We start from the raw sequence: 19,775 nt of genomic DNA, 5'->3' as shown, positions 1-19,775 counted from the left end.
CACATTGTTTAGCCCAAGGAATGTAAAGAGTCACAGTGAATAATATGACAAGATTTATAAGGCATCTCCTGCATAATTATGAAAAATGATCTACTATATGTGTGTGTGAGCACACCCCTGTGATTGTCGAGGTTACAGAACACCAAGAATTGAGTTCAGGCTTCAGCTTTGTGTCCTAGTTACAGTGGAGATTCTGCTACATCAGCCTGCACACAAGCCTGCAAAATCAGTTTTAGGTGATGAGAAAAAATGATTTAGTTGACATGGTTTCCCAGGAGAGAGTGTTTGAAAACTTCTGCATCTTGTACTTACTGCTGAAAGGTGTGTGTGTGTGTGTGTCTGTATAGCTATATGTGCCAGCATGTGCACGCACACGTCAGGTGAAACACTAACAATACAGTGATTCGGGAAATCAGATTGGCTTTTTGGGAACGGCAGGCAAAATCATGCTATTATGCTTGTCCTCTTTGCTTGTCTGCCTCCCTCAGTTTTTACCCTTTTCACCTCCCTCTCTGTGTCGTCCTCTTCCATCATTCCTCCCTCTGTGAGAAGGAGAACGCATGTTATTTCCTTTTATGTCCCCAATTCGGTGCGAAGTCCCCATGAAGGGTAGTAGATTAGCGCCATTCTCATCCAGATAATTTTAACAGCTGCAGCGATGGTGGTGCTGCCGACATCTGAAGCCTCTTGTCTCCAGAGAGACACTCTGGCTGTTGGTTGAATTTCTGTCGCTTCAGATCAGCCCAGCTGGAGAAACACTAAACAGGCACATTTTATTCGCCACGGGCCCCTGTGGATGTTCTGGCTACACAATGCTTGAGCTGCAGTATCAACGAAGTATTGACTGTTGCATTCAGAGGAACAGAAAGGGTACTGAGGGGGCTTAAATTAAGTTTTACAGAAAAAGGGAAAAAAGAGGGCTGTTTGCAGAGAGCAAACAGGCCGTTGGTTTGGATTGTCTAAGCATGTTGTTGTTGTTAAAGTTTGTGGGTTTATTACCCTGTAGGTTCAAGTGCAAAAACAGAAAACCCATTAAAGTGGTCATCTTAGAAGAGACTTCCAGTCAGGCCGGTATAAGTGTTTTAAATTGAGGCTTGAAGTTTAATGTTATACGTTAGACATGATTGTCTGAGGGTGGACACCTGTAGATACACTACAAGGTTTCTACCTCATTAGTCAAAGGCTAAGGCTTTGAATGCCAATTTTCTCTATTTAACAGAGAAATACAAATAGGATGGAAAATACTTTAGAAAATACTTAGTGCAAATTTTACTTTTGACATACCAAAGTATTTTATTGAGTCATAATGAGTGTTTGGAGACAGGCAAGTGGTCCAATCAACAGCATTTTTGCACGAAAATCAGTAACATCAGTAAAAATGTAAAAATCAATTATCAGTACAGAAGAAAAAATAAAACCTTAAAGGAATATAGTGTATTATATTTTTGCTTAGTACTTCTATTCCTGTGTGCACTGACGTGATAGTGAGCTACTGGAACAAAAGTGTTTCCCCTCTGGGATCAATAAAGTATTTCTGATTCTGATTCTGAATCGTTTGACATTTTGGGAAATACGCTTATTCACTTTCTTGATGAGAGTTAGATGAGAAGAGCGATACCACTCATATCTGTATGGTCAATATGTAGCTGGAACAAGCAGCCAGTGAGCTTATCTTAACATAAAGACTAGAAACAGGGGGAAGCAACTAGTCTGGCTCTGTCCAAAGGTAACAAAAGCTCACTAATTAACATGTTTTATCTTGTTTTTTTCTAATTCATACAAAAACTGAAGTTTAAAAAACAGTTTTTCTGGGAGTTAAGTTACAGACTATTTCTTGGTCAGGGCCAATAACTTCTTGGGTGTCTCCGCTGGTGGCCTGGCAACTGGTCTAGCTAAGTGCTAAGATAAGCTAAGTGGCTGCTGGCTCCAGCTACATATTTAGTGGACGGACATGAAAATGTATCAATCTTCTTATCTATCTCTCTGCAAGAAAATGATTAAATGTAGCCTAATCCACCCCGAATAAGCTGGCTTTATCCAAACTTGCAATTCTGCTGAGAATATTAGAGGTCTAGTTGACATCACGTGGGCCTCCCAAGATAAGGCCTCCCGGGCCGAAGCCTCCCCTGCTGCGGCCCTCTCTCTTGACCCAGAGAAGGCGTTTGACAGGGTATACTTGTTTTCTGCCCTAGAGGCCTTTGGTTTTAGTGGGAAATTTATTAGTTGGGTCAATCTCTTGTGCACCAACCCTAGAGCCTCAGTTGCAACAAATGGTGTTATCTCACAGTCTTTTGAGCTTCAAAGAGGTACCAGACAAGGTTGCCCAATGAGTTCTCTGCTCTTTGTACTGGTGCTGGAGTCTCTGGCAGCGGCTATTTGCAGAGACCCTGACTTTCCAGGTATCCAAACAGGCAGTGGTAGTCACAAGCTGATGCTTTATACAGACGATGCTTTAGTTTTTATAACAAAACCAGAATGCTTCCTCCCCTCCCTTTTTAAAACCATCAATCTGTTTTCTAAAAAGTGAGCTGGCTTGGAAACTCTCTCAACACCTCCCCCTGTGTAAACTTCTTACACAAATAATGGGGGTCTTTAGTACGGGACACAAGGGACAAATGTTCAGACAAGGGCTGATCCACCCTCAGACTGACTTGGGAGGCAGACCTCGATGTGTCATTCACAGAGAGGGAATGGAGTAGGATCCTACTAAACTTTAAAAAAGATGTCCAAGGAATTTAAAACCAGGCTCATCCAATTCAAGAAAACTCTATTCAAACTCTGAATAGAGTTTATTGGACCCCATCCAAGCTATATAGAGTCAAGCAAACACAAACCCCAGAATGCTGTAGATAGCGGAAAGGGGAGGGTACGTTGACTCATATGTTGTGAAGCTGCCCCAAAATACAAGACTTCTGGTCTGAGATTCACAAAAATGTTACACAAATCATAGGAGGCGATGTGCCTTTTTCCCAGAGTAGGTATATCCTGGGGGTCCCATCGCTTCTCAAGGACCTCCCATCCCCTGATGCAGAATGCACTGATGCTGGGGCATAAGCTCATTATTTCAGAATGGAATGGAATGGGGCCCAAAAATTTTAAGTGCTAGATACATTTCCAATGTTCTTTCTCACTTTTATTGCTGTGACAGGGGATTTGCCTGCACTACATCTCATCATTATCACTATATTTGACATTGCTGAGTGTGGAAGTATGTTATTATTTGGTATTGTCCTGTGTGTCTTTATTTATTTGTTTATTTATCTATTTCTTCTTTCTTTTGTTGGTCTGTCTGTCCTAAGCACTGTCAGTTTTTATTCTTTACATGTACAAGTACTGACAGTAATACTGCTGGTTGTCCTATCACCAGGTAATTGTTGCATATATGTTTGTAAATGTTTATCTCAAAATGCCAATAAAAAATGTTAATCATAAAAAAAAGAGAAAAAAAAACAGTGATTAAACGCAGTTCCCAAAATGTCAAACTATTTCTAATTTGGCAAATCTTACTTCCTATGGTACCTTTCCTGGACTACAATTGCAATACAAGAATAGAAGAGGTATTGTTAACAAACCTACACACTTTACTCCATTACTTTTTTGCAAACTTCTTTGAATTCTGCAGCCAATAAATGACTAAATATATTCTTTAATGCCAGTGGTCATAAGTATATTCATATTAGGTATTGTAAAGGATCAAACAAATGTAAAGTATTGAATTTGTCATGTAGCCTTATAGTAAAAGAGATGTATTGAGTTTTGTCAAGTACAGCATTGGAGAGCATATCTAATGGATTTGATACAACCAAAGGATGTTTTTTTTGTCGTTTCAGCTCTGTAATCACTGAACTCAGTTGCAGGGCATGAGCCAACGTCATTGGCTCATCGTCTGTTTGTCCTGGTAAATACTGTATTTTGGAACCCAGTGCCTCACTGAAAATCTGGACAGAGTTGTTGGATGGTAACAGAGGAGAGGGAATGACACACATGGGAGAGAGGTAAAAGAGTGCATGGAGCAACGGTAATACAGCAAGTAGGAAAGAGGGAGAAAATGTGAGCTTGAGGACAAAGGAAGAGAAGGAGAGCTGTAGGAGAACAGTAAAATAAGAGCAAGTATAAACGGAAACAGTAAAGGAGAGAAGACAGATGATGGGGTAGAAATGCAAGAATTATAATAATGAGGAGGAGGAGGAGGAGGAGGAGGAGGAGGAGGAAGACACTGGACTGCACTGATCATTCTTACTTGGAATACATACAAATACACATAGACTCCAACTCACCTCCAGCAGAGCAGACAAGATTTGTGGCCAAATCATCCACCACCCTGTTCTCCCACTCCCTCCCTTTGCTGTTCAAGAACTTAATTACAGCGATAATTTGGCCTTGTTTGTTTTAGTCATTATTGCATTCTGTAAGCACTGGTCAGCTAGTGAAAACACAGACACCAGAGTCATTATTGGGCCCCTGCCTAAAAACCTGAAGAGGAAAAAAAGTTAAGAGCTGTTAGACGAAGTGTCAAGCTATGTCAAGTGCAATGAACACTAAAGTTTTCTCCATGCTCACTGATGCTAGCAGACGTGATTGAGAAAGAATTAAAGACAAAGAAAAAGTAATAAAGATGAGTGAGTACATAATCTTGGTTGTTGAGTGTGGTGTGTCACTTTAGGAAAATGAGTAAGTGAGAGACAAATGATCTTTTTAATGTTTACTTTGTCGCTAATTAAGTGAAATTACAGACTTTCCTTCATTTAAACATCAACTAAAGACAGTTCAAGATCTAGACAAGCCTAATTACAAAGAGGAGCAGCATACACCAGAAAACTGTTGTCTCCTTCAGCTTAAACAGTGCTTTAAATATAGTGTTATTTTTTCACTTTGATGTTGGTGATTGTGACAATGATGGAATTTATAGTTTGAACATAAGACTTTGCTGACATCCTCTATAGAGACAAAAGCATAACATGATTGTCACTAGGATTTGATATGGTTTTTTATGCTAATATATTAATACATTTGACTATATTTAAACCAGAGGATTTCAGATGTAACACAGACTGATGATGATTATCTTGATCATCATTGATGGTCGATCATTGGATCATTGAAATCTAAACAAAATGTCACATTAGGGTACGTTTAGGCTTTAGATTTAGGCTTCCCATGCAACACCAAATCACTAGAATCAATCAGTTATCATAAATATGGCACGAAACAAACATCAAATCAAATGACAATTAATAGTCCAAGCAATAGAGAACCAAACACGTTTTCAGTAAAATAAAATAGTACGACTCTATTGGATCCTAAACTACAGTGGGTATATAGCATGTGATACCTAAAGCTTTATGCCATCTCTTGTGATTCACTTGTCAAAGAGGTTTATACGCAAGTTGCTTTGACTTCCACCATTGCCCTTATTGCATTTCCAAACTATGCCAAATGCTTTCAGATCAACACAAAAATACCACTGCAAAAATGGCCATCAATGGAAGCTGGGATTTTAAGTGAGACGAAAGGACTGCCACAGTTGGAGACTGCATTAGTTGAAGTCCCGACTAGATAAATTGCAGACTAAGCTCATCCTGAAGCACTACTCAGTCTTTGGAACCCCGAGGAGGTATTCAAGTCTGCTGGGATACCCCCCTCCATTTATTAAATGATTTTGCTGCAGTTACATAGCTGTATAAATGTCAGCTGACATGTGGGCGAAACTCCATTTAAAGCTTGTCAGTGAGATTTATCAGGGTATTAAAAACTTTTAAATGTGCTGTTCTTTAAAGCTGTTGTGATGTGCTTTACAACTCCAGAGCTGCGTATCATTACAGAAGAGTGAACTGGGTTTTTTAGCAAATAAACACTGTACATTTACCTCCTGCACAGGCCACCACTGATTCACAAAGATTAAAGTAACACTGCGCACTAGTGATGTGCCAGCTCTATGAGCCGATTCCTTTAAGTGAACGATGGGAGCTGGCCTCTGTCTGAGAAGTACCTGACAACAAACAAACAAGACTTTTGTACAGAACAGAAATATTAACATAATGTCGTAGAAATTAAATTGAAATATACTGTATGTGTCTGTATAGAGTTGTGTAATTATTTATTAAGCATACTATTTCATTAGTAGGGTGTTATTTTTGTTATACAGCAAAGATAGTTGTTCTTGACATCCCCACTTTTAACCATCAATATGTACTATATTTCAGTGTATTGCAGATGAAGAATCTTTCATATTTATTTCTTGCAATAAATAAGAATGTAACTTAGGCAGTGACCAGCAGAAGTGGTACTAAATGAAGAGCCATTTGGGAACCAAAAGAGTCGGCTCTTGGAAAGGAACAGAGCCATAAGATCCGGCTCCCTTCAAAGAGCCGTAATTCCCATCACTACTGTGCACTATGCATTCAAATAGAACAGGCAATGGATAGCTCATATTAGTCTGTAAGCAATATATTAATCGTATGATGAAGTATAAATTGGCAATTTATTTAAATGACTGAAGGACTGTCTTAGAATCATTTTAGTAAACAGTGACAAATATTGCAGTGCAACTGTATTCCAATTATTACAGCGTTTTTTTAAATTAAGAAAGTGAAATAAACGATATCTTGCACAGGAGAAAGAAGGTATATCACTGACCTAACTAGTGTGTGCATACTCCACTAGCCTAGAGACTATATGTATGTGATACAAATTTGGCGTTGGCTCCTTTTGGTGACAAATACATGTCCTCAGTTGACTAAGCACAAATGGACCAGAATGAGGCCATCGCTGACCCACACTTTCCAGACGAACCACGCTCGTACGTTCCACGTGCTGCATTGCTAGTCATCTGGTGCATAACATGAAATTATGACAGCAGTGTCATTTTTATGATCCTTCTTCTAGAATTAGGGCTGATGCAACCAAGCCAACTGTGGGGTTTCCGTCATGGAGGCTGCTGTGACCATCATAAAAATCCCCCTGGTGCCTTTACACACACCAGTACACGCATACACACACTCTTTTCTCGTTTACCCTTGCACATAGCCACAGACTGTGCACCAGTGGATTTATGGTGTGTGAACAACACAGTTTTTTTTTTTTTTATGAGTGGCTTAGACAAACAGTATTTGGAGCCAGTTGATCGTTATGCTGTACATTATCCCATTTGCTGGAACACATTTCTCTTTTTGCTAGAACTTGGCAAAACTGGATGGTTGACCAGACACACACGGTGAAAAAAACAAAACCGTGTACACACAAAAATATGTGGAAATGTTATTTCAAAAAAGACGCACCGGAGACAAACTTTCGTCATTTTTAGATTTTTATCTGCAATGTTCTCATTTTTACCTGTGGTGTCTTTTTATAAATAAATGCAATAAGATTTTCTACTTATCTTTGTGAGACACTTTGCTGTATTGATGGAGCTAGCACAAAGTGGAAAGTTAGTTGTTTTTCATTACGTTTCTACAAATAAAAGAGCAAGTATACAGCAGTATACCTGTTTGGTAAGTGTGAAAATGCTCTTTCAACCTATTCAGCACATGCACAAACACACACACACAAACACTAACGTGCTTAACAGCTATTTAACTGTTGAAACTCTCTTGTGTTCAACTATTTTGGTTTTCAAAGGTTGGCTCCGTCTGGGTATGGACTTTTATTTCTGCAGTAAAATGATAGGTGACAATTAACTCTTACTCCTCATATGATGTGCATTTGGATAACTGTGTTGCATGCATTTTTTCTGCGATGTTTTTTTCAGTGAAATCCTCCATTAAGTCTTTGTTGTTTTTTTTATACTATTTGTTTTTAATAGATTGTTTTTTTATTTGCACATTTTTGTAATACTTTAGCTTGACATAAGCTCAGGAATGTGTCTTGCTGTAATCATTGTTCTTCATAGGTTATAGTGTAGTGTGGAAATAATCTCATGAATCTTAATTGAACATGTCTGTAACAACAAGCACAGTGAATAGATGAGATAGGTTTAACCAAAGAGTTTATAAACTATTAAAACGCTAAACAAAAGGATATTAGCAAAGCAAACGGTAAAACTGAAGTGGTGGAAATCATTACTTTTGCTCATTAAATGCATATTTGCTTTAGCTTGCTTGTTGTAATTAATAATTGTGAGGGAGTATGTAGTCAGTTTAGGTATTAGCATGGGAAGAAAATCTGGCGGTGTAATAGGTTACCGTGCCACAATTTTCCACCTTCTCAGGGACACAAGACAAGAGGGGCGCAAGAGATTTCCCGATCCTCAAATTACATAGAAATGAGAATTAGCAGTCTACCCTACTTCATTGTGCCCATTGTGTCTTCAGTCTAAACAAGGAACGAGTGGCATAAAGGACTCATGTATAATGCATTGGGGACAGTTAAGGAGGCTTTGGGAAAATTTCAACAAGTTCAGGCTGGTCAGCCTGGCATATACAGCGTGTCGTTTAGAGCACAACGATACGGTTTCACCTGCGCGAACACATCAAATTTAATTTTGCTTGGACTATGCTGCTGACCTTACTCGCTACATTACCAGGGTTCATCCATCCTTTTCAAAATGTTACACACTCTACCAATGGAGCAGATACCCTTACATCTGATGGCTTGGCTAATCCAATTAACTCAGCAACATTTGATCAAATAAAAGCCTGGGAGCTTAATTAAATACAAGGGGTTGGGGAAATGCCCATGTGTGTGAATGTGTGTGTGTGTTTTAGTATGTCTGCACCTACACATCTGGGTGAGTATGGGTGTATTTGTGCTTGTCTGCAGTATGAGAGAATGGATGGTGTCTGCTCGTGTGTGTGTGTGTGTGTGTGTGTGTGTGTGTGACTGCAGGTGCATGCCTGATTCAGTTTGTGTGTTTATGCTTGTATGGCTGTTTGGGTGTGTGTGTTTTTATAACTGGTTGCTAGGCAAGGGATGAGATAAAGCGTTTAACTGAGACACAGGAGATTTCCAATGTGCTCTTCTGTTGAGCTGCTGAATACACAATAGGAGGGAGTTCAGCAAAGTTCACATAAACCACTTCTGACTGTTCACTCAATGCTACATGAATATGGATTTGTGTTAGTTTGTTTGATTTTTTTTTTTTCACAAAAAAAGAATTCATTACTCAAAAAACACCTTGCAACCAAAACAAACAAACAATGTTCATGCACAAGGTAGGGGCACACATGCCCCAAAGAATTTGAACTACCAACTTGACATCAACAAAGACAGGGCACAAGCTAAGGCAGAAGTTTAACTCAATAATTTACACATATTTATTCACAGTCAGCACACAAAAGCAGAAGCTAATGTTTTGACAAAATGGGCTTCTTTGGGGCTACGCATTTGCATGTGCCATTTTTGTGGATGTCTACTGTGTTGAGACAAATAATGTTTATAAAATAACAAATCATGACAAATAAATCCAAAGTAAGTCAGGAAACCTAAAGCAGAAAATCTGCATTTACACACAGTGGAAGAACATTTAGGCTTACTAGAATGATGAAAACCTCTGCTGTAGTCTGAGATAGCCAAATTAGCCTGTGGTAGCAGCATCAACAACTACATGTAATGTAATGCTCGTAAGGAGTACACAGCCATTCACTGCCTTTCTCCCAAATAAGACATCTCAACCAACCTCTGATTCTCTTCGCACTGAAGAGGATGACTCTGGAGGATGATCCTCAGACACTTTTGGAAGTCCTTGACGTGTTGGCTGCAGCACGTAGACAGCAGAAGAGAGAATGGGTGCATTGACTCCTTTCTATGTCACCAGGGAAGCAAAGCTCACAGCACAGTTTCCTGGCATTGTTGTCAACTGAAGCAGCCAGTCCTGGATAGCTGCTGGTTTCAGGGGACCCCCTATAAGGATGCTGGCTTCCCATTCCCTCTTTGACACAGGCAGATGGTTATTGTAGCTGCAGATTTCCAGTCTTTTGTGCTGGAGAAGCTCTGTGTCTGCCTCTAGAAAGTCAGTTAATTGGGACCAGTGCCACCAGCCCTCCACCCTTGCTGCAGTCATAGCACAGATAGAGGCGATCCATATGTTCATTTACCCATCAGCAGGTGGACACCCAGAACCCTGGGAGTACACATGGACAAACTTAACACTGACACTGAAAGCCTGCACCCTGATCCAGATGCTGTCTCCCCTGTTCATGCTCCACTTAACATGCTTTACCAGATTTACCCATAAGCTCGACCTCATAGCATTCTCTGCCTTGTGATTAGCTGGTTAGCTTGTGTTGTCTCATCTACAGTAGAGTTGTTGGAGGTAAAATGGGAGAAGTAGCAATAGAGTTCCTGCTTGTGTTCTTCTTGAATCATCTTGTGATGACACCTTGCAGTGTGTCTTTGTCTATGTGATTAATACTGGTCAGTTGGTGCCATAATGCAGTCATACTTAGGTTTGGTACAAAGGTTGGGGTGTGGTAGAAACTAGTTTGTACTACGTAAAAGTGTTTATAGTTGTTGCAAATGGACACACACGAAGGCAGGATGAAAAGCCGGCTGTCATAGATAATTGTTCTAATATTTTTCCTCAAAGGCATTCAGTGTTGCACTAGTTTGTATGAAGGAAAAGTGACAGAAGTAGTTGTATGAAGAATGAGAAAAGAGAGCTGGAGAGAGAAGGTCAGATCCTGCTTACTTTCTCACCTCTGCACACCTGGCCAATCACTTTGTGAATACATTATTGGTTTCAGAAAGTTAGAGAAAGTGTTGTATGCAGCCCCCCCAATTTCAACATCATAAAGGTGTTGGGGTGGGGTTTTCAGACGTTGTTTGACATCCGACAAGCACTTTGGTGGAAGCATACTGACACCTTAAGACAGAAGCACATCCATATCTACCAAAATATCAATCCTCCACATGTTAATGTGCTTACTGACAGTTAGAACTAGGTTAAAGACAGGGTCATCTGTTATTTGGTGTGCAGGAAGTACTCCAGGCCTCCAGGATTTTCTCCCTTTGACCTGCTGTATGAACATAAACCTAGGGGTGTATTCGATCTACTCAAAGAGAGCTCGGAGGGCTTTCCAAGCACCAATAAAAATGAAATTCAGTACATCCTGGACATGCCTCCTGGACATGCCTCCATTGCAACTCCATTCTCTAGGTTAGATAGCACAGGAGAATTTGCTCTAGGCACAGAAACCTCATCATCATTCGTGTAACAATGATGGTCGCTGAGTAAATTTTCACCAGGAGTGCTTGTATATTTCAGATCCAATTTACTTACCAGGTGTCAGGGGCCATTTATGGTCACATGACAAATGAAGGATGTTGTTTATGAGGTACGCCTGGAGAAAAAAAACACCACATGCCATGTCAGTCTCCTTAAACTTGCAATGTAATACCTGCCTCTCTGCTGAAAATGGAGAATGAAAAAGATCAGTTCAGACCGGCGGTTACAAAATCATCCAAGCTTGACAGCCCTTTGTGATGACCATTTCTCAAGAGGCCAGAGAGTAAAAACCACTACCACATAGAGGCACTCTTAGGGGTAGTGGTACATACCCATCCCTACTGCTTGTCAGAACAAAAGTAATGAAAATGGTAACTTGTAGTTTTGTTCAGGTACTGAACCAATCCATTAGATTTCCATTTGTTTTTTGGGGGGGTGCTCACAATGCTTTAATAACTCATGAACAGGTTGCTGCACCTTCATAGTTTATATAGTTCGCTGCTGCCTGCTGGGATAAAATCTTCACCTGTTGTGACAGCTGGCAGCAGAACATGCAGTACTTTGAAACCATTTTGATGACAGAAAGGAATGGTCTTGACATCACATTATTGGCTGTCAACCTCCCCTGTTGCCTGTAAGCAGGCTACTTGCTATACTCTACCTTTTTTCTTGGAAGTGATCTGTTAAGCAATTAAAATTTTCAAATGCCAAATGAGGGAGGAATATCTGCAAGGCATGCAAGGAATATCTAGCAGTCATCTGAGACACCAGCTCGGTGCTGCAATACGCCTGTTCAGTATTGACTTACAGCTTTTATTAAAGAATACCTGCACTGGCTTTTATAGTAGTGATGTGACAAATATGCACAGTAGGCAAATTCTGTGGTGGCCTGTGCATGATAGAACAATTTGTTATCCTGTGTAACTGGAATGCCCCTGCCACTGTCAAGGTTCAGAGTTATATTCCCATTGGTGCCACTCATGTTAAACACAGGAACACAGTTTGGCTTGTTACACTGGCCCAGTGGTATGTGCTGTCTCCTTACCAATTTGTGTTGAAGCAGATTTTGTTTGCAGTTAACTCCTTACTGGTTCCTTTTTACATTTTGTTTATGATGCTCACAATATTTAAATCTACATAAATAACAGTTAATGAGTTTGTCTTTCCCAAGGTGTTTAGTGTGTTGTTGTGTGTCGCATGTATATGTGCCTGTTATTTGATGATGTTGACGATCATTATGAGGCTAACACCCCAGCTCTCAGGAGAGCCTCTCCTCTGCCATTCTCAATTTCTCTTGTTTCTCTTACCTCGTATCTGCTTTTGTGTGTCTCTGTGATCTTGTTCTTCCCTTGATCCTGTCTCTTCTCATCCTCTGTCCTCGTTGCTACCCTTCTCTCCTCTCCTCTCCTTCTAGGACTTTCTCCCTCTCTTCAGGTGACAGGGTGATGGATTAAGCCCAAATAAACTCATTCATCTTTCAATTAGAGCCAGTGTTGAGGAGGTGCCAGCCATTATGAAGCTGTCTGGAAGACTGGGAGCGAGGGAGTGATGGAGAGAAGAAGAAAAAAGGGTGAGAGTGAGTTATGGTATTAGTGTGAGAGACAGAGATAGAAAGACGTTTGTGAAAGATAGAGTGGGAAAAGAGGTGAGAAAGGAATAAAGAGAGTGCTGTATGTGTAAGGGAGCAGATCCAACAATTAAAACATCACTCCTGTGCCGCCATCAGAACAGAACTCCCATGCCTGGCCGACCACCCACGGTCTAGCTCCCCACGTCATCGCCAGCCCAGCTTGAGCTTTTACGCAACATTGCCTTTCACTGATTTGATTTTTTTCCTCTATTGTTGTCGCTGTTTCTTATGAGTTTGATGAATTTGTTCTGAGTCGCTTAGTCATAGAATTGGAGGGCTGTGGTGTGTTTGTGTAGAAAGGCCCTTGCATATACATGAGGGTGTAATTGTATAGCATAGATATTTGTCTGCAAATGTGTGTACTTGTTCTCACATATTACAGTGTGGGTGCATATATCATTATATTGTATGAATACAGTATGTGTATACAATAATGTGTGTGGCTGCATGTGAGGGAGAAGACAGTGGTGTTTGAGGAGGCAGTTATGACTTCGTACCCTCGCCTTCATTCTCTCCTAAAAACCAACACTGAGTTGTTGTCATATTTCCATTTTTTTCCATTTTACTTCTTCTTCTTCTTGAAGGGAATATTATGTACTGTAGGCACACAGGGACGAGTTCTAATGAATTTGAATGAGCGTCTCAATTTATTTTCCATGTTTTATTTATTTTTTCAGGGTTTGGGGAGTAAATTGAATCGACAGTGGTGATGCGTACGCTAGTCAGGAGCAATATAGGGCCCTGCTGTTCTGATTAAGTTCCTGTTATGGAGCCGTTCATTATTGATTTCATTTCTCCTCACTTCTCCTCCCTCTCACATTCGCATTCGCTCCATATCTCTTTCTTCTCAGCAGGTCTCTCCCTCTTTCTCTGTGCCTCTTATTCTTTCCCTCTTCTTCGCTGTCAGCTCTCATTTAAAAGCAGCAAGTTATTATTTATAAACTCTTCAGTTTTGTTTCAAACCTAATACAGAATTCTTTTTTTGCTTCTAATCCCCCTCTAGTATTTTGATTTTTGGCAACATTGTAATGTGGAGGCTCCCTTTGTTCTCATTGGAGCAGAGTCCTGAATCATGTTGTTCAGCTGTTTCACTCACCCTGATAAGTGGACTTAGACAACATCCATGGTTTATTTACCAACCAGTTAGATACAGAGCTCAAGTGAGCTGAGTATTATTTGGTGAAACACTAAATCAATTTTCTCTCTGTGCTGTTAAGCGAGTTGTGCTAGAAGGAGGCCTATTGGCATTTGTCTTGAAACAGGAATTTCCACAATATACTGTCAAAAAAGCAAAAGATTTCTATTTAGATTAATAATCTTTCATCTTACATGTTGTTTTTGTACTAGTGGTATTTCTGTTGTGTTCATATAAATTAGAACAGGATTTTTGTGCTTTATACACATGATGACATCTCAGTAGACAATTCACCGTGAATCACTATTTCTTTGTACAGTTTGTCTTTACACAAAGGTGTTATGTGGCCCATTGTCAGCTCTTGTCAGACTTGCACTGTTTGCTGTGTATTAATTGGCACCTATATGCATTTTGGTACTTCAGCTCATTGTTCACCTTACCCAATATGTGATAGGAGGACTGGCAACCAAACCATACCCATGTCTCTGAGACTGTAGATAAGCATTATAAGTATTATTAAATCATGGCCTGTAGATTGAAACCTCTAAAAACAACATTCTTTAAAATTATTGCTGAAATTCGTGTTAATTCAAGAGCATTGTCTTGTTAACTTTACTCAAGTCCTGTTTAAACAAAAAAGTTACACATGGAATCTCAAAGAAGCAGAGGTCTCCTGCCATTGAAATGCATAATTTTGTTTAAAACATTTCTAAGGCAGGTTTAGATGCATGTCTTTAAAATTAGGCGAAATTCCAGCCTTGCAGAGGCTGCCAGTTTTCATTGTCTTACTTGTGGGATAATGCACTTAATGTTCTATATGCTAACGTGTTTGCATGTACATGGGACACAACCACTTCAGGTCTAATGAGAGTGGATTTTGGCACCAATCCTCTCTACACATACTTGATGATAAGGAGACACATGAGCCAACTATCCATAAATGGGTGTAGTCATTTAACTTGTTGATTCCCCCCCCCCTTAACTGGCAAAACTGTGCCAGCTAAGTTTCAAAATATTTTGCATTTCACCATGATGATATCATATATTCACAGCTAACACTTAAGGGGGCTGTAGCTCAGGTAGAGTGGGCCAGCTGTTAATCAGAAGGTTGGTCCCCGGCTCTTCCTGTTCAAATGTCGAAGTGAAAATCCATTTGACAATATGGAAAAAAACAACCAAAAAGTCTTTCTTTAAAAAGTAGTATTAGTAAGTTTGGACTTGACTTGACTGGAAAACATAGGTCACAAGTACTGATGTGTCTTTCAAGAAATAAGTACGTTCTCAAATAAAACTGCCTTCCCTTTAAGGAGCCTGCAGTTAAATCTCTTTTGTAGAGGATTAAGAAGTGCAGCTTCAGTACAGTAAGATACCGGCAGCTGTGTTGAGACTGCGCTATGGTTAGGAGGCAAACTGAAAACCTCTGTTATTATGACTAACTTCCTATAACCCGACCTCTCCGTGAGTCAAGAGCCACCTCACAGAGAAAGGAATGCAGCGACAGGTTCCATGGAAAAATGAAGAGGGGAACCTGTTGTTTTAATGAGTGTCTGGCCTTTCAACTGGCTGGCTGTTTTGCTTACTGGCAGTGTGGGTGGCAGGCTGGATCACAGACAAGTCGGCTATAGCACAATGTCGTTTTTTTCCTGGCTAATATTCTCACTTCCTGGGCTCTTTGCTGACTAGTAAATGCTAGCTGCTTGGCTTTTGGCTGGCTCTCTGCTAAATGTGTGGCTGGATCATATAAAACACTCAATAGTAACTATACAATACTCATACTTCAGATCATTTCAGCACCTTATACATCAGTCTGATTTATTTATTTATATAGTTTATTATATGTAGACATTTTTGAGCTAATCTTAAAAACAAGGTTTCAAATTTTGTTTTGTCTGGCAGCCTTTGTCTGCCTTTTAAAGGAACTACTCTGTCAAAATTCTGGCCTTCTTAGCCCAAACTGTGAGAGAGTGAGAGCGGCCTTTTGAAACATCTGTGGTCTTGGCTGGGATTTAATGACTACAGATAGACTGGGATTAAGGATCCTGGATGTGAGCTCTGGGTTGGGGGGAACGGAAATATTGGCTGGGGCCAGGGGTTGTGAGTTGGGAACAAGGGGTTGGGTGAGGTAGGGGTAAGGAGAGGACTGGAGCTGAAAGGTTGGGATCGGGTGAGTGCAGGACTGAGGGAACTGGGGGTGAGGAGGGATGGACATGGGAAGGGTGCGGTGAGTATTGGGAAACTGGGGTTTAAAATGTGTACAAAGGCCATTGTAGAAACTGCAGCAAAACTATCGCACTGCTTCAACAAAAAGTCTTGGAGTTATATTTGGTATTTCTGGCGCAGGTAATAAATGCAATGCTGAACAGACTTTTAATTACTCAAAATACCCAGTACAATGAATTACTTGAATTATTTGTAATGCTGAATCAATATTTTTATAGTGTGGGATTTGGTGTAAGGGAGACTATGAATTAGGTGGATAACGTGGCTAAGGAAAAGACTTGCGTTTCTGTGATGTGGAGACTGTTGTGAAGCATGACTCTGGAGCTGGTTTAGGGTCTACAAATTGAGGTTTGTGGAAGCAGGGTTATGTTAAGTTTTGTTGTGTCTTTTTGGGACCACAGTGGGAGGCTGATGCCTGCTTCAGCGGAGGCTGTACTGAATTGATAGATGGTTTACAGATAAATTGGAATACAAAAGAATTCAGACTGAGCTGGAACACATGAGGGTGGAGTTGGCCAGACCAGCTGGGAAGTTGGTCTGGGGGGTTAAGGGAGGGTTGGGATGAGGGTCATTTGATGCTATTTTGGCTGTTCCCAGATTCAGTAAGGGCTAGACGAGAAGGAGGTCTCTCTTTCTCTTTCTCTCATACACACTTTGATGTGCACAAACTCCTTTCATGCTAAGCCAGTTACACTTTTGGGAAGATGATATTATGGACGATACGGAGCTCAAGATGACTCAGCCACAGGAATCCCAAAAAACCCACAGTGGTTGGCTGGACTACATAGCGAGAGAGAGACAGGGAGGCAGAGGAAGTGTGTGTGTGAGAAAGAAATATGAAAACCAAGGAGAAGTAAAGGAGAAAGGGAGTCATGGGAATGTGTCATCGGAAGTAGTAGTTGTTTCTGGGAATGAATGATCTTGACCTTATTTTAGGTTTTCATTAGCAGTTCATTAAAATAAGTATCCTTTATTAGTCCCTAATTAATACAAATAAATGAAAGATTACAACCAATAAACAACAACTCATGCCTAATGTCAATTGACATTCTGTCAGATCTGTATCATGCTGACTGAGGCAGTACTAATGTCTTCATTTCAGCAAAACTGTGCATGTGATTTAGGAAGAAAAAATTAAACTCTGCAGTTGGTACAAAAAAGTTCCTTCCACAGTTGTTTTGAGGTAAAGGCTGAGTGCCAAAAGAAACATTAGCATCAATGAATATTTCATTAGCTATCATGACTAACTGTGATAATTGTCCACAGCCAAATTCCACAAATGCATCAGCTGAGAATTGTCCCTGCCTGAGGTTTGAGATATGAGATGTTTGTTCTAAGTGTGCCTGGTCTTACAGTTTTTATGTCTTTGAGTTTGTTCATTATTTTATGAACCTTAATTACAATGTATTTGTAAATTCTGTCTGTACTTATCTTATAGTATGCTGGTGGGATTGCTTTATGGCACAAAGTAGGTAAAGCACTTCCAGTGCACACAGCTTTTAAAGTTTGTTGCAGTGGCTGATGGTGAAATAGCCTATGCCTACTTGTGGAAGTTAGCATTACTGTGTAATAAAACACAGAAGTTTTGTGGGAAATGTGGTCTTAGTGTTGTGGAACACCAGCAACACCACTGGCATAATTCAGGCATTACTGGCCATCTCTCGCAAGGTCATTTTACAACAATACCGCAGCTAATTTGAGAATGATATATTAGGGTTTAAATATCCAACATGTCACACTGCTCTTTTTTCTCTTTAGCTCTGTGCTGTTATTGGGGCTGACATTGCGTCTCTGCTGGGGTATTTTGTCTTATGTCCTGCCAAGCTGACATAAAGGGATCTGGAAACAGGCCCGGGATCAGCTTGAGGCTGAAGTCCAATATGTTGTATCTACTCTGCTACTGGGCAGACACAACTGGAATGAAGTAAAGGGTCAGGCGGTAGGAAGTACAGTCCCATGTTTTATGCATAGTATTGCTGCCTGTGTGCCCACGTTTGTCTATTCCTCCACTTATCCATCCTAGAACTCCAGACAAGCACACTGCAAATTATCTTTATTTTTTTGTTTCTAAAGTGACATATTTCTGTTTTCTTCTGGCCCATTTTCTCAATATCACAGCTTCACAAGCTAGAGAGGAAACAGAGACTATGAGTGAGCACTTTGTGAAACTGTGGGTAATGAAACTGTAATTTTTGATAGAATGGTACAGATTTAATTTCATTCAAAGCAGAAATCCTTCTTAAATTAGAAACACTGCCTGTCATGTCAAAAGTAGATATACTTTACAGTAGAATGCCAGGAACTGAAAAAGTCAAAACATTGATAGAGTTGTGATGCAACAAAGCATTTAATATTTTATTAACAAACAATAGATTTACCCATGATGCCACCAGCAGGGACATACAAGTGAGATACTGTATATTGGAATGTAATGTAACAGGACTCACACTCGCTCTTGTGTCAGTCTGGCTGTTAGAGACAAGCAGAGGAGCAGAAAAGTGCTGACTCACCCTTGAGCTCCTGCTATCATGTAGCTTCCAAACTTTCGCAGTGTTGCAATGACCTTGAGTGGCGCAGAGAGGAGCGAGTGTGTGAGTGACTGTGGAAAATGAGGAGTAGAAGAGAGAGAGCGAGGGACCCCTCCAACCTGCTTCTCGACAGATGTCAGCCCCCCCACTGGTCCCCAGACTCATGGTACATGCGGCATACACACACATATGATACATACACACACCTCTCACCAGCCGCCTACTCCTGCACAGCTGAGTGTCTGACAGAGAGGTGGTTTGTGTAGAACGCAAGTACCTCCCTCCTCTCCTCCTCCTCCATCACACCCAAAGCATCGCTTTCTTTTGTACAAGCTGGAACACTCATGATTATATTAGCCCTGTGAAGTGCTGTAACAAACATGTGGATCAAGGCCTGCTGTAAATGACTGTTCTTAACAAATCTGAAATTGCAAACTATTGATTAGCTCACTCGCTGTTCATCAGCTCGCATGCACATTTTGTGTCACTCTCTCTTTCTCTGTGTGATGTACACACACACACACACACATACACACACACCAGTGTTACTCTGGCAGGTGAGAGAGAGTAGTGATATCAAGGTCTGGTCACATTCTTGCCAAGTGGCTGCCTCAGAGGTCTCCTGCAGTCCTTCAGCACTTTACTGTACAGCAGACCTCACACACACAAACACACACACTGGTACAGATATGTGAGTCCCCTGTGCCTTCTCATACACAAATATACACACATAAAACTACAACCCCGACATACTAAGTCAGTGAGTTACAAGATCTTGCACTCTAGGAACTTTTCTGATGAATTTCAGTGGATCATCATGTGCAAGCTATCCTATGAGAGTTTTCATTTTACAGGGGAAATGGATACAGCAGTTAACTTGTGTGTCATCTTTTTTTCCCCTGTGTGGGTAGAGTGCAGAATGAGTCAGTGGGCTGACATTAACTGGCAATTCTGCAAAGTGCGCAAATGCATCGCAAAGACTCAAGATGAGTCACTCCTCGCATCAAAGATGATAGTTGCACTTACTGACTCAATTACCACATTTGGATTTGAATTATTTCCGTGGAAGTCGTTGCAGAACGAGCCAAAGTGAACAGACAT

General features: G+C 40.5%; 1 long non-coding RNA gene across 1 annotated transcript; it reads right to left on the bottom strand.

Moving 5' to 3' along the window:
* Positions 1-11,214: 11,214 nt before the first annotated feature.
* On the bottom strand, positions 11,215-18,929 carry LOC122882225. The gene is made up of 3 exons (XR_006379306.1): positions 18,657-18,929; positions 12,469-12,692; positions 11,215-11,276 (listed from the first exon to the last, which is right to left on the bottom strand). It is a non-coding gene; the product is annotated as an uncharacterized LOC122882225 (long non-coding RNA).
* Positions 18,930-19,775: the final 846 nt, after the last annotated feature.

This window comes from Siniperca chuatsi, linkage group LG9 (genome assembly GCF_020085105.1).
Source record: "Siniperca chuatsi isolate FFG_IHB_CAS linkage group LG9, ASM2008510v1, whole genome shotgun sequence".
Lineage (NCBI taxonomy): Eukaryota > Metazoa > Chordata > Actinopteri > Centrarchiformes > Sinipercidae > Siniperca > Siniperca chuatsi.
This window is presented reverse-complemented; position numbering and strand designations above follow the sequence as displayed.